At 40.5% G+C, this 10,513-nt stretch overlaps 1 pseudogene; it reads right to left on the reverse strand.

Annotated features, from left to right (window-relative positions):
• Nucleotides 1-1,793: 1,793 nt before the first annotated feature.
• LOC106981338 (60S ribosomal protein L7a-like) lies at nt 1,794-2,609 on the reverse strand (annotated as a pseudogene).
• Nucleotides 2,610-10,513: the final 7,904 nt, after the last annotated feature.

Raw genomic sequence — 10,513 nt, forward strand, 5'->3', positions numbered from 1 at the left:
TGGCCAACATACCCAGGTGGTCTGGTCTGACCAAACATTAGCAACAACTATGTAAACAGAAAAAAGTTTTTGCATTTATTTTTGCTTTTTATTGAGGGACCAGGAAATTTCATAAGTTTTATGTGAGAGAGGAACAAATATTGAGATTCTAGTTAACACACTTGTGTTAGCACAAGAGACAATTTTGTGTGTGTGGGTGAGAGAGAGAGAGAGAGAGAAATGAAGAGTGAGCATGTGAGGGGCAGAGGGGAGGGAGAAAGAGAGAATCTTAAGCAGGCTTCATGCCCAGTGTGGATCCCGATGTGGGGCTCCATCCCATAACCGTGAAATCATGGCCTGAGCTGAAATCAAGAGTCAGATGCTCAGCTGGCTGAGCTACCCAGGTGCCCCTGAGATAATTCTTTTAAGACTTAGAATTTTGAATTTTGAAAATTCTTCCTCTGCTACTAGCCTGTATCATTTTCTGGTGTCCTCTACATTAGTTAGACAAATGAGAAGTTAAAGGAAGCAGCACTGTCCCTGCAATAGGACTATCCTCTCTTCTGACATGAACTACAAGTTCAGAAGTTCCCCCAAACCACCCTCAAGATTGATAATTCACTAGAAGGACTCACAAAACTCACTGTAAGTACTTATACTTACAGCTATCGTTTATTACAAGGAAGGTATACAGATTAAACTTCGCCAAGGGAAGAGTGGACTCTGGATAAGTACCAATGGTGGGGTTACCATTGTTCTCTCTCTATGCAGTCAGGACGTGTTACTTTCCAAGCATTGATGTGTTGACAATATGCATGGAGTATTGCCAACTAGGGAAGCTCACCCAATTCTCTGGGTTCAGAGACTTGACTGGGGCTCCATGACATAGACATAATTGATTGATTACCCACATGCTTAATCTCAGTCTTCAGTTCTATCCTTGAATCACTATCTGATGCTCACAACACCCCACTTCAGGTTTTCTCTTGGATGAAAAAGATAGAGAGACTCCATCTACACCTAATTCTTTCTCTCTTCTCCCCCTGTTATGGTCTGAGCTGTGTCACCTCAAAATTCATATGGTGACATCCTAACCCTAATGGGACTATATTTGGAGTTAGGGTCTTTAAAGAAACAATTATGATTAAATGAGGTCATAAGAATAGGGCCCTCATCCAATAGGATGAGTGTCCTTATAAGATGAAGGGATACCAGAGATCTCCCTCTGCATGTGCAGAGAAGAGGCCATATGAGAGCACAGTGAGAAGGTGGCTTTCTGTAAGCCAGGAAGAGTTGACACCAGAAACCAACCCTGCTGGCACCTTGATCTCACACTTTCAGTCTCCAGAGCTGTAAGAAAATGAATGCCTGTTGTTTAAGCCACCTAGTCTGTGGTTTTTTGTTATGGCAGCCCAAGCATACAAATATATTCCCTCTCTCTTTCTCTTTAGGCTCCTCTTTGTAGCCAAGCAAGATGGTGGGTTTTTTTGCTCCTGACCTTTCTGTGCCAGACACTACTCATACCATATCCTTCATTCCTTCCTATGTTATGTTTAATTTTTAAGAAATCTATGCTTTAGTTCTCTACACTTTAGCTTGGTTTTTCAAGCCAGATCCCTGTGGATTTCAAAATATAATTTCTTCTTCTTCTTCTTCTTCTTCTTCTTCTTCTTCTTCTTCTTCTTCCTCTTCCTCTTCCTCTTCCTCTTCCTCTTCCTTTTCCTCTTCCTTCTCCTCCTTCTCCTTCTCCTCCTCTTCTTCTTCTTCAACACTGGCTGAAAGAGAACTTTTTATTAACTCTATGTACAGAAAATTCAACAGCATCCACTTTCCAGTTTGATGGCCAGTTCTTTAGCCTTTGCCTTTTCCAGCTTGGCAGTGGGAGTCCTGGACTTTGGCTATAGGACGTTGCCTCCCCAGTAGCAGCAGATCTCATGATATCTGCCATAGTCGTTAGTCCTGATGGCTTCTACCAGCTCAGCCAGAGCTACTTTGCCTTCCGAGGCAACCTGTGTGAAGGCGATGGTGGTACAGATCTTCCTGTGGACCAGACGCCCCAGACTGGCCTTCCCCTTGATGATGCAGTAGGGAGCCTCTATCTTACCACACAGGACAGGCAGAGAGATGGCCAGCTCAGTGGGATCCACAGCATGTGCAATCAGTACCAGATCAGTCTTCTTGTTCTCCACTAGGGGTGACAGTATTAACCCCAGCTTGAAGGACAGGCAATCTCTCAGTGGGGACATCCTCTTTCTGGCAGCTTTCTTCTCAACCCGGGCCAACAAACTCTGCTTCTTCTTTTGCTTTGTCTCTGGTCTGTATGTGTGGGCCAGCTTAATAGTTGAGTAGCTGTTTGGCGGTCCAGGGCCTAGGTGAACTGGTTAATCATAGGAGGGACTTTTAGACGTTTATAGAGACTAGCCCTTTGCCACTGCAGCCGGATGTAGCAGGGCCTTTTGACAAAACGGGTAAGGTCCTTTTGGGGCTGGATGTCCTGTCCGATGCCAAAATTCTTGGGCCTCTTCTCAAACAGGAGATTGACCACCTTCTTGTCCTCCTGCTTCTTCATAACAACAGGGGCAGGGGCCAACTTCTTCCCCTTAGCTTTCTTTCCTTTCAGCATCTGGGATGGCTGGAGAGGCCTATGATCGCTTCTTTTTAAAATTGGTTCTCACAAATCAAAAGCTTCTTCATTTAAGATGAGTGTGCCTTCTGTGAGTTTTAAAAAAAAAATCTACTAAGGACCGCAGTAAGTTCTTAGGTCCCAGACTCTATCTGACCTTTCCCTTCCCCCTTCATCAGAAGTGAGCAATGTCAATAACTCATTAGATGGGAAGAGAGCCACAGAGCAGCTAAAATAATTAGTTACTACATTAGCCGCCAAAGTGTGTTCTGACATTCTGCTGATATCAGAAATAATGCCATTCCCTATGCACCAACTCTGATTAATTTATCTTTAATGTAGTGTGCTTCTAATAGAAGGGAGCAAAGAGAATTTTTCTAGTCTATCTTGTCCCAAATCTATACAAAGTTTCCCATTCCTTCTAGGGGATCATGGAATTATTGCAAGGAACCTGTGAATTCATATACCATTCCAAGCTTTGACTGTAGATTTATTAGCAGAGTGGTTCACACAAATGTAAGCATCTATCTTTCAAATGTATATAGGCCTCATTGCAATGAACAAAATGCTAATCATTGACGGTATTACTGAATTCATGAAAGTTGTTTATCATGATGCATTTTCTTTTTTTTCTTAATGTTTATTTATTTTTGAGAGAAAGAGAGAGAGATAGGAAGAGAAACAGAACACGAGTCGGGGAGCACAGAGAGAGGGAGACACAGCATCCGAAGCAAGCTCCAGGTTCTGAGCTGTTAGCACAGAGCCCGATGTGGGGCTCGAACTCATGAACCGTGATATCATGACCTGAGCCAAAGTCGGATGCTTAACTGACTGAGCCACCCAGGCACCCCAACCATGCATTTTGTAAATCAATGGATACCAGAACTGCAATTACTGTCACATGGGAGTTCAATATTTTGTTGTTGCCATTATTACTAAAGTCATTTTCCTAAGTGAAAATTTCAGTACCCTTATCTATGCTCTTTTCCTTCCCTACCTGAAGAAGCAATTCTAGATTGTGCCTTATTAGAAAGTCTCATTTATTAAATAATCTTATTAGTCCTGCTTGTTACTCTTTTCTAAATCTTAGTTCCAGTTGCGTGATTCACCTTGTCTATTTTGGCAACCAGAACATTCTCTGGAAAAGCAATCTTGGAAAATTTTTTGCCCAAAAGGAATTCTAGAAGAGGCTTTTTTTTTTTTTGTAAACCAGATTCCCAGTCTACCCATTTTTACCACCATAATGTTTTTGTATAGGACCGTTTTTATTATAAAAATAATACATTGGGTACACTTTCATGCCTTATTAAGAACATAATCTTTAGGGGCGCCTGGGTGGCTCAGTCAGTTGAGCGTCCGACTTCAGCTCAGGTCACGATCTCACAGTCCGTGAGTTCGAGCCCCACGTCGGGCTCTGGGCTGATGGCTCAGAGCCTGGAGCCTGCTTCCGATTCTGTGTCTCCCTCTCTCTCTGCCCCTCCCCCGTTCATGCTCTATCTCTCTGTGTCTCAAAAATAAATAAACGTTAAAAAAAATGTATAAAAAAATTTAAAAAGAACATAATCTTTAATGCCTGTGTAGTATGTTTTTGCCATATGATTAGATTTAATAATTTTTATCACTCCATTAAGCTATTTTTCAGCTTTTTACTATTGTAAATAAATAACGATATATATCCTGGTATACAATTTTATTATTTCAGATAAATTTATGCCAAATTTACTCAGTCAAAAAGTATAAACATGTTTAAAGCTCGTAATACACATTTCTAAATTAGTTTCCCAGAAAGGTGGTGCCTATTTAAACTCCTAGTAGGAGCTAAATTCTCCCTGTGAATTTTACCTCCTGAAAAGTAAAACTGATCATTTTCCTTTTTTCAAAATAGTTGATAATTTGGTGACAATTATTTGGAAGATTGGATTTTTCCTTTTTTTATTACACATTTATATTTTTTCTTTTGACAATTGTTCTTTTTAGCAGTAGAATCTGGTTTTCTTTACACCACTTCCTTTTTATAGTGTTCCTTGTTGCATGTAATTTGCAGCTAATTTTCTATGTAATTGCACTAAAACTATCAATTTTATCTCAATTATAGAGAATCTCTAGTCCTTCTAGCTATAACTGCTCAGAGTTCACATATTAGAAGATTTCTCCTCCTTGCCCATTCTGACATAATTTTCATAATATAGCGCAGGATTGGGCAAATGCTGGAACTGCTCTCCAAAAATCCTTGCTGCCCCCATTTTGTCATGGAATGGCTTTCCCATCTAGACTGGATCTCTGCTTCAGGTGCCTTTAAATTCATTTAAGTCATTACAGGTGTAATGTACAGGTAAGTGGGCAATTTTCCCTCTGCACAAGGTCATCAATTCTTTGTTGCTGCCTCTCACTATTTTTTAACATTTATTTTTGAGTGAAAGAGAAAGAGCACACACGCACACAAGTGCAAGTGGAGGAGGGGCAGAGAGAGAGAAGGAGACAGAATCTGAAGCAGGCTCCAGGTTCTGAGCTGTTAGCACAGAGCCCAATGTGGGGTTCAAACCCACCACCTGCCGGATCATGACCTGAGCCGAAGTCAGACACTTAACTGACTGAGCCATTCAGGCTCGGGACTATCTCAGGCTATTAAACATACCCTCTGAAATAGTCACTTGAGGTTAGTATGTATCATTTCCTCATACACTTACAAATGCAGTCTAACCTAGCTTCTAGCCACTGCAATTCACATTGCAGAAAGAAACAAATCTGCAACAAAAATTGCTTTAAGGCCCATCATCTCTACTTTTGATTCATCTGGCTTCTTTCAAGAGACAATAACATTTAAAACTCAAACTAATAAAGATGAAGTCAAGCTTTCACTTTTTGTGGGTGACATGATATTATACATGGAAAACCCGATAGACTCCACCAAAAGTCCGCTACAACTGATACATGAATTCAGCAAAGTCGCAGGATACAAAATCAATGTACAAAAATCAGTCGCATTCTTATACACTAATAATGAAGCAACACAAAGACAAATAAAGAACTGATCCCATTCACAATTGCACCAAGAAGCATAAAATACCTGGGAATAAACCTAACCAAAGATGTAAAAGATCTGAATGCTGAAAACTATGGAAAGCTTATGAAGGAAATTGAAGAAGATACAAAGAAATGGAAAAATGTTCCGTGCTCATGGATTGGAAGATTAAATATTGTTAAAATGTCAATACTACCCAAAGCTATCTACACATTCCATGCAATCCCAGTCAAAATTGCACCAGCATTCTTCTCAAAGCTAGAACAAGCAATCCTAAAATTCGTATGGAACCACAAAAGACCCTGAATAGCCAAAGTAATATTGAAGAAGAAGACCAAAGCAGGAGGCATCATAATCCTAGACTTTAGCCTCTACTACAAAGCTGTAATCATGAAGACAACATGGTATTGGCACAAAAACAGACACATAGACCAATGGAATAGAATAGAAACCCCAGAATTAGACCCACAAAAGTATGTCCAACTCATCTATGACAAAGCAGGAAAGAATATCCAATGGAAAAAAGACACTCTCTTTTACAAATGGTGCTGGGAGACTAGACGGCAACATGCAGAAGAATGAAACTAGACCACTTTCTTATATCATTCACAAAAATAAAATCGATAAAGACCTGTATGTGAGACAGGAAACCATCAAAACCCTAGAGGAGAAAGCAGGAAAAACCTCTCTGACCTCAGCCGCAGCAATTGCTTGCTTGACACATCTCCAAAGGCAAGGGAATTAAAAGCAAAAATGAACTATTGGGACCTCATGAAGATAAAAAGCTTCTCCACTGCAAAGGAAACAATCAACAACTAAAAGGCAACCAATGGAATGGGAAAAGATATTTGCAAATGACATATCAGACAAAGGGCTAGTATCCAAAATCTATAAAGAGCTCACCAAACTCCACACCCAAAAAACAAGTAACCCAGTGAAGAAATGGGCAGAAAACATGAATAGACACTTTTCTAAAGAAGACATCCAGATGGCCAACAGGCACATGAAAAGATGCTCAACGTCGCTCCTCATTAGGGAAATACAAATCAAAACCACACTCAGATACCACCTCACGTCAGTCAGAGTGGCTAAAAATGAACAATCAGGAGACTATAGATGCTGGCGAGGATGTGGAGAAATGGGAACGCTCTTGCACTGTTTGTTGGTGGGAATGCAAACTGATGCAGCCGCTCTGGAAAACAGTGTGGAGGTTCCTCAAAAAATTAAAAATAGATCTACCCTATGACCCAGCAATAGCACTGCTAGGAATTTACCCAAGGGATACAGGAGTGCTGATGCATAGGGGCACTTGTACCCCAATGTTTCAACAAGAGCCAAATTGTGGAAAGAACCTAAATGTCCATCAACCAATGAATGGATAAAGAAATTGTGGTTTATATACACAACGGAATACTACATGGCAATGAGAAAGAATGAAATCTGGCCTTTTGTAGCAACGTGGAGGGAACTGGAGAGTGTGATGCTAAGTGAAATAAGCCATACAGAGAAAAACAGATATCATATGTTTTCACTCTTATGTGGATCCTGAGAAACTTAACAGAAGACCATGGGGGAGGGGAAGGAAAAAAAAATTAGAGAGAGAGGGAGACAAACCATAAGAGACTCTTAAAAACTGGGATATGGGTATTGAGGAGGGAACCTGTTGGGATGAGCACTGGGTGTGGTATGGAAACCAATTTGACAATAAATTTCATATTAAAAAAAACTCAAACTAATAATGTACTTAAACTAGTTAAAGGTGTATTAGAAAGAATGAAAACTTTGGAAATAAGTAGACATGAACTAGCTGTGTAACTTTGGGTTGGCTTTTGAACCTAAATTTCTGTCTTTTCATTTACAGAATGGAATAAATAATACCCAACTTAGAGGTCGAGAGAATTAAATAGATAGTATAAGTGTGCTATCATTCAGAATCAAAATGTCCAATCCAACTCACATGTAAGGGAAATATCTAATACCAATATTTGCTAATCATTTCAAACATACTGACAATGAAGAGGCACAAAGAAAGCAGAGAGGTCTGGGGTGCACTGTGTGGTCCTTAGGTCCTTTTGTCCCCAGGCCAAACCTATACTTTCTCCCAGAATAACAGATGAGGTCTCCAAGTCAGTTTTTGTGAGTTTTTAACCTGATGTGGAAAGGAGCATTTAAGTTATAAAATGTCTTCATTTTATATACCAGAGACATTGTCCAAGGAGAAGTCTCAAAGATCTATAGATTCTGGGTATATTTAGTTTAATTTTTTCTAACTTTTGTGGGGTTTTTTTTGAGAGACAGAGCAAGAGCAGGGGAGGAGCAGTGAGACAGGTAGACACAGAATCCAAAGCAGGCTCCAGGCTCCGAGCTGTCAGCACAGAGCCCAACGCAGGGCTTGAATCCATGAACAATGGGATCATGACCTAAGCCGAAGTCAGATGCTCAATCAACTGAGCCACCCAGGCACCCCTGGGTATATTTACTTTAAAAGATCCTTTAGCCAAGGACAGACTACTGAGAACATGTTATAGCTAAGGACTCTTCTCACTAGCAAATAGCTCCAATCTATTTGTCAGGAACCCTTGGCAAGGGGACTAAATCAGTCATCTGCCTTCTTTTCTTTTCCCTAGAAGAGTCCCTCAACCCCACCCCTCCCCATCCAGTAAAAAAAAAAAAAAAAAAAAAAAAAGTGAATGGCTCACAGACAAGCTACTTTAACAATTTCCTCCAAAAAGCTGTAAATCATTGATTATAGTGCCTCACACAAAGTACTTGCTTGATAAATTAACCTGATATTTTGAAGGCTATATGTATAAAATAGTCTTTAATGTAATGATTGATAGTCTCAAGTCAACAGCTGGTCAATTTCATCCCACAAAAAGTAATAAAAATGATCTAATAAGTCTCTTCTTGATAACTGATACTTGAAATTATCTCCTTTGCTCAAAGTATTTGCTACAACTGAATATTATGTTGGCATAAATATTATCAATTATCTGTAGCCCAGTATGAATGAGTTAATTTACCTGCACAATCATGAAACTTGGTGAATATATTGAGTAAATAACCGATCTTCCATGCTAGGAATTAATTTCTTTTTGATATCCAGGATTCACAGAATTTTCACTAATTGTGATATGCTGTGAAACCACTTCCTTAGATGGCAATGTACCATCAAAGAGAACATTGTAGAAGTGAGTAATCTCAAGGCAAGGTTATTGGATACAGGGTCTATTAGTTAACTGTTCCCTACACAAACTGAGATCCAGAAGGTTTCCTCAGAGAATAGAAACTTTGTTGGCATTTCTAAAAGAACTGCGAGTCTTCAAATTAGGAAGACATAGGAAATCTGCTTTAGGTCTTCAGAGGGAAGTTATTAGGAACATGTAGGCTCCAGGGAAAGAGGGGGGTCTGCCATCAAGGCTATATGACTGCTCAGTGAGGCAGGGCTTAAATGCTAGGTAAAATGAAATCAAATTTCAGTAGGGGGATGACTGCTTTGGACTATACTCAAACTGACTGAAAATCAAGTGGGTTAGTGGTAGATACTAGATTTCCAGGAACTCAGAATTGCCCAGAAGAGGTGAAGGTACTGACTTCAAAATAGAAGCAAGATGCCTAAGGCTCGGAAGAGGCCAGATAACAAGCCTCTTCATCACCCTGCAGTTGGGGTCCAGGCTACAAGGCAGGGATCTAAGAGGCTCCCGGCAGCTGCACAGTACAGCACAATTGGATCCAGAGAAGGTAATCTAGAAACACACAAGCTGGAGGAGAAAAAAGTAAGAAGTTTCGATGAAAGTCATAATTCCACTGGACATGAAAGTGAGGTCAGTACAAACAAACCTCGAGCTGGGAGACTGGAGCTGGACGCCTTAGTGGTTAAGAGCTTAGGCTGTGGAGGCAGAGAAGACCCAGGATTGAATTTCAACTCTGCCCCTTCTGAGCTGAATGACTTTGGACAAGTTCTTTAACCTCTCTAGTCCTATTTCCTCATCTTTAAAATAGGGGACGTGATGGTGTTTACTTTTTAAGGATGTAGGAAAGCAAACTGAGATAATGCATATAATGTGTATGCCAGTAATATACAGGCATAGAAAATACTCTCAATAAACATTAGCTGCAATTATTTGTCTTGTTGAACACCTTTGCCCAACCTTTCATCTCATTTCCACCCTGGACAACATTAAAGAACTAAAGAAACTGGGAATGAGTTTATTGGCTCATTCAATCAGTATTGTCAAGGAGCCCATGCTCTGAGGCAGTCACTGTGGTAGGTGCTGGGATCCGGTGGTGAGCAAAGCATTCACAGTCCCTGTCCTCTGGAGCTTACAGTCTAGTGGCACAGACAATCATGAAAAACAAAATCATACAAATAAATGTTAAATTCCATGGATGACAAGTGCTGGGGGTGGGGGGCATGATGCGATGAGAGAGTATACAAGGGGAATTAAATTCAGTTTCCCCAGGGACATGACTACGGAGCTAAAATATGGAAGGAAGAATAAGAGTTAAGTCAGCCCAAAGAGAGTAGAGAATCCAAGTGGAGGCACTGGCAGGTGAACATGGTCTGAGCTGGGAGAGAGCGTGGTTAGCAGGAGGCCCTGACAACAGAGCTGTGTTGCTAAAGCAAAGAGAATGAAGGAAGGAGGGGAGAGGAAAGTGAAGGGATAGGTAAGGAGAGCACTTATAGGACCTCTTAGGCCACATTAAGGGATTTTTGTTTTTATCCCAAGAGCAATCGGAAACTAAAGTATATAATTAACTGGGTTGAGGTGCCCCCCAAACATGATCCTTTTGAATATCGTCTAGCTCACCTGTTTAATGGAAGCAAAGAAACAAGTTAGGAGATGCTTGTGATTAGGGGAGGTTGGATTGGGGACGTTGTAGAAGTA

The sequence above is a fragment of the Acinonyx jubatus genome, chromosome B4 (assembly GCF_027475565.1).
Source record: "Acinonyx jubatus isolate Ajub_Pintada_27869175 chromosome B4, VMU_Ajub_asm_v1.0, whole genome shotgun sequence".
Taxonomy (NCBI): Eukaryota; Metazoa; Chordata; class Mammalia; order Carnivora; family Felidae; genus Acinonyx; species Acinonyx jubatus.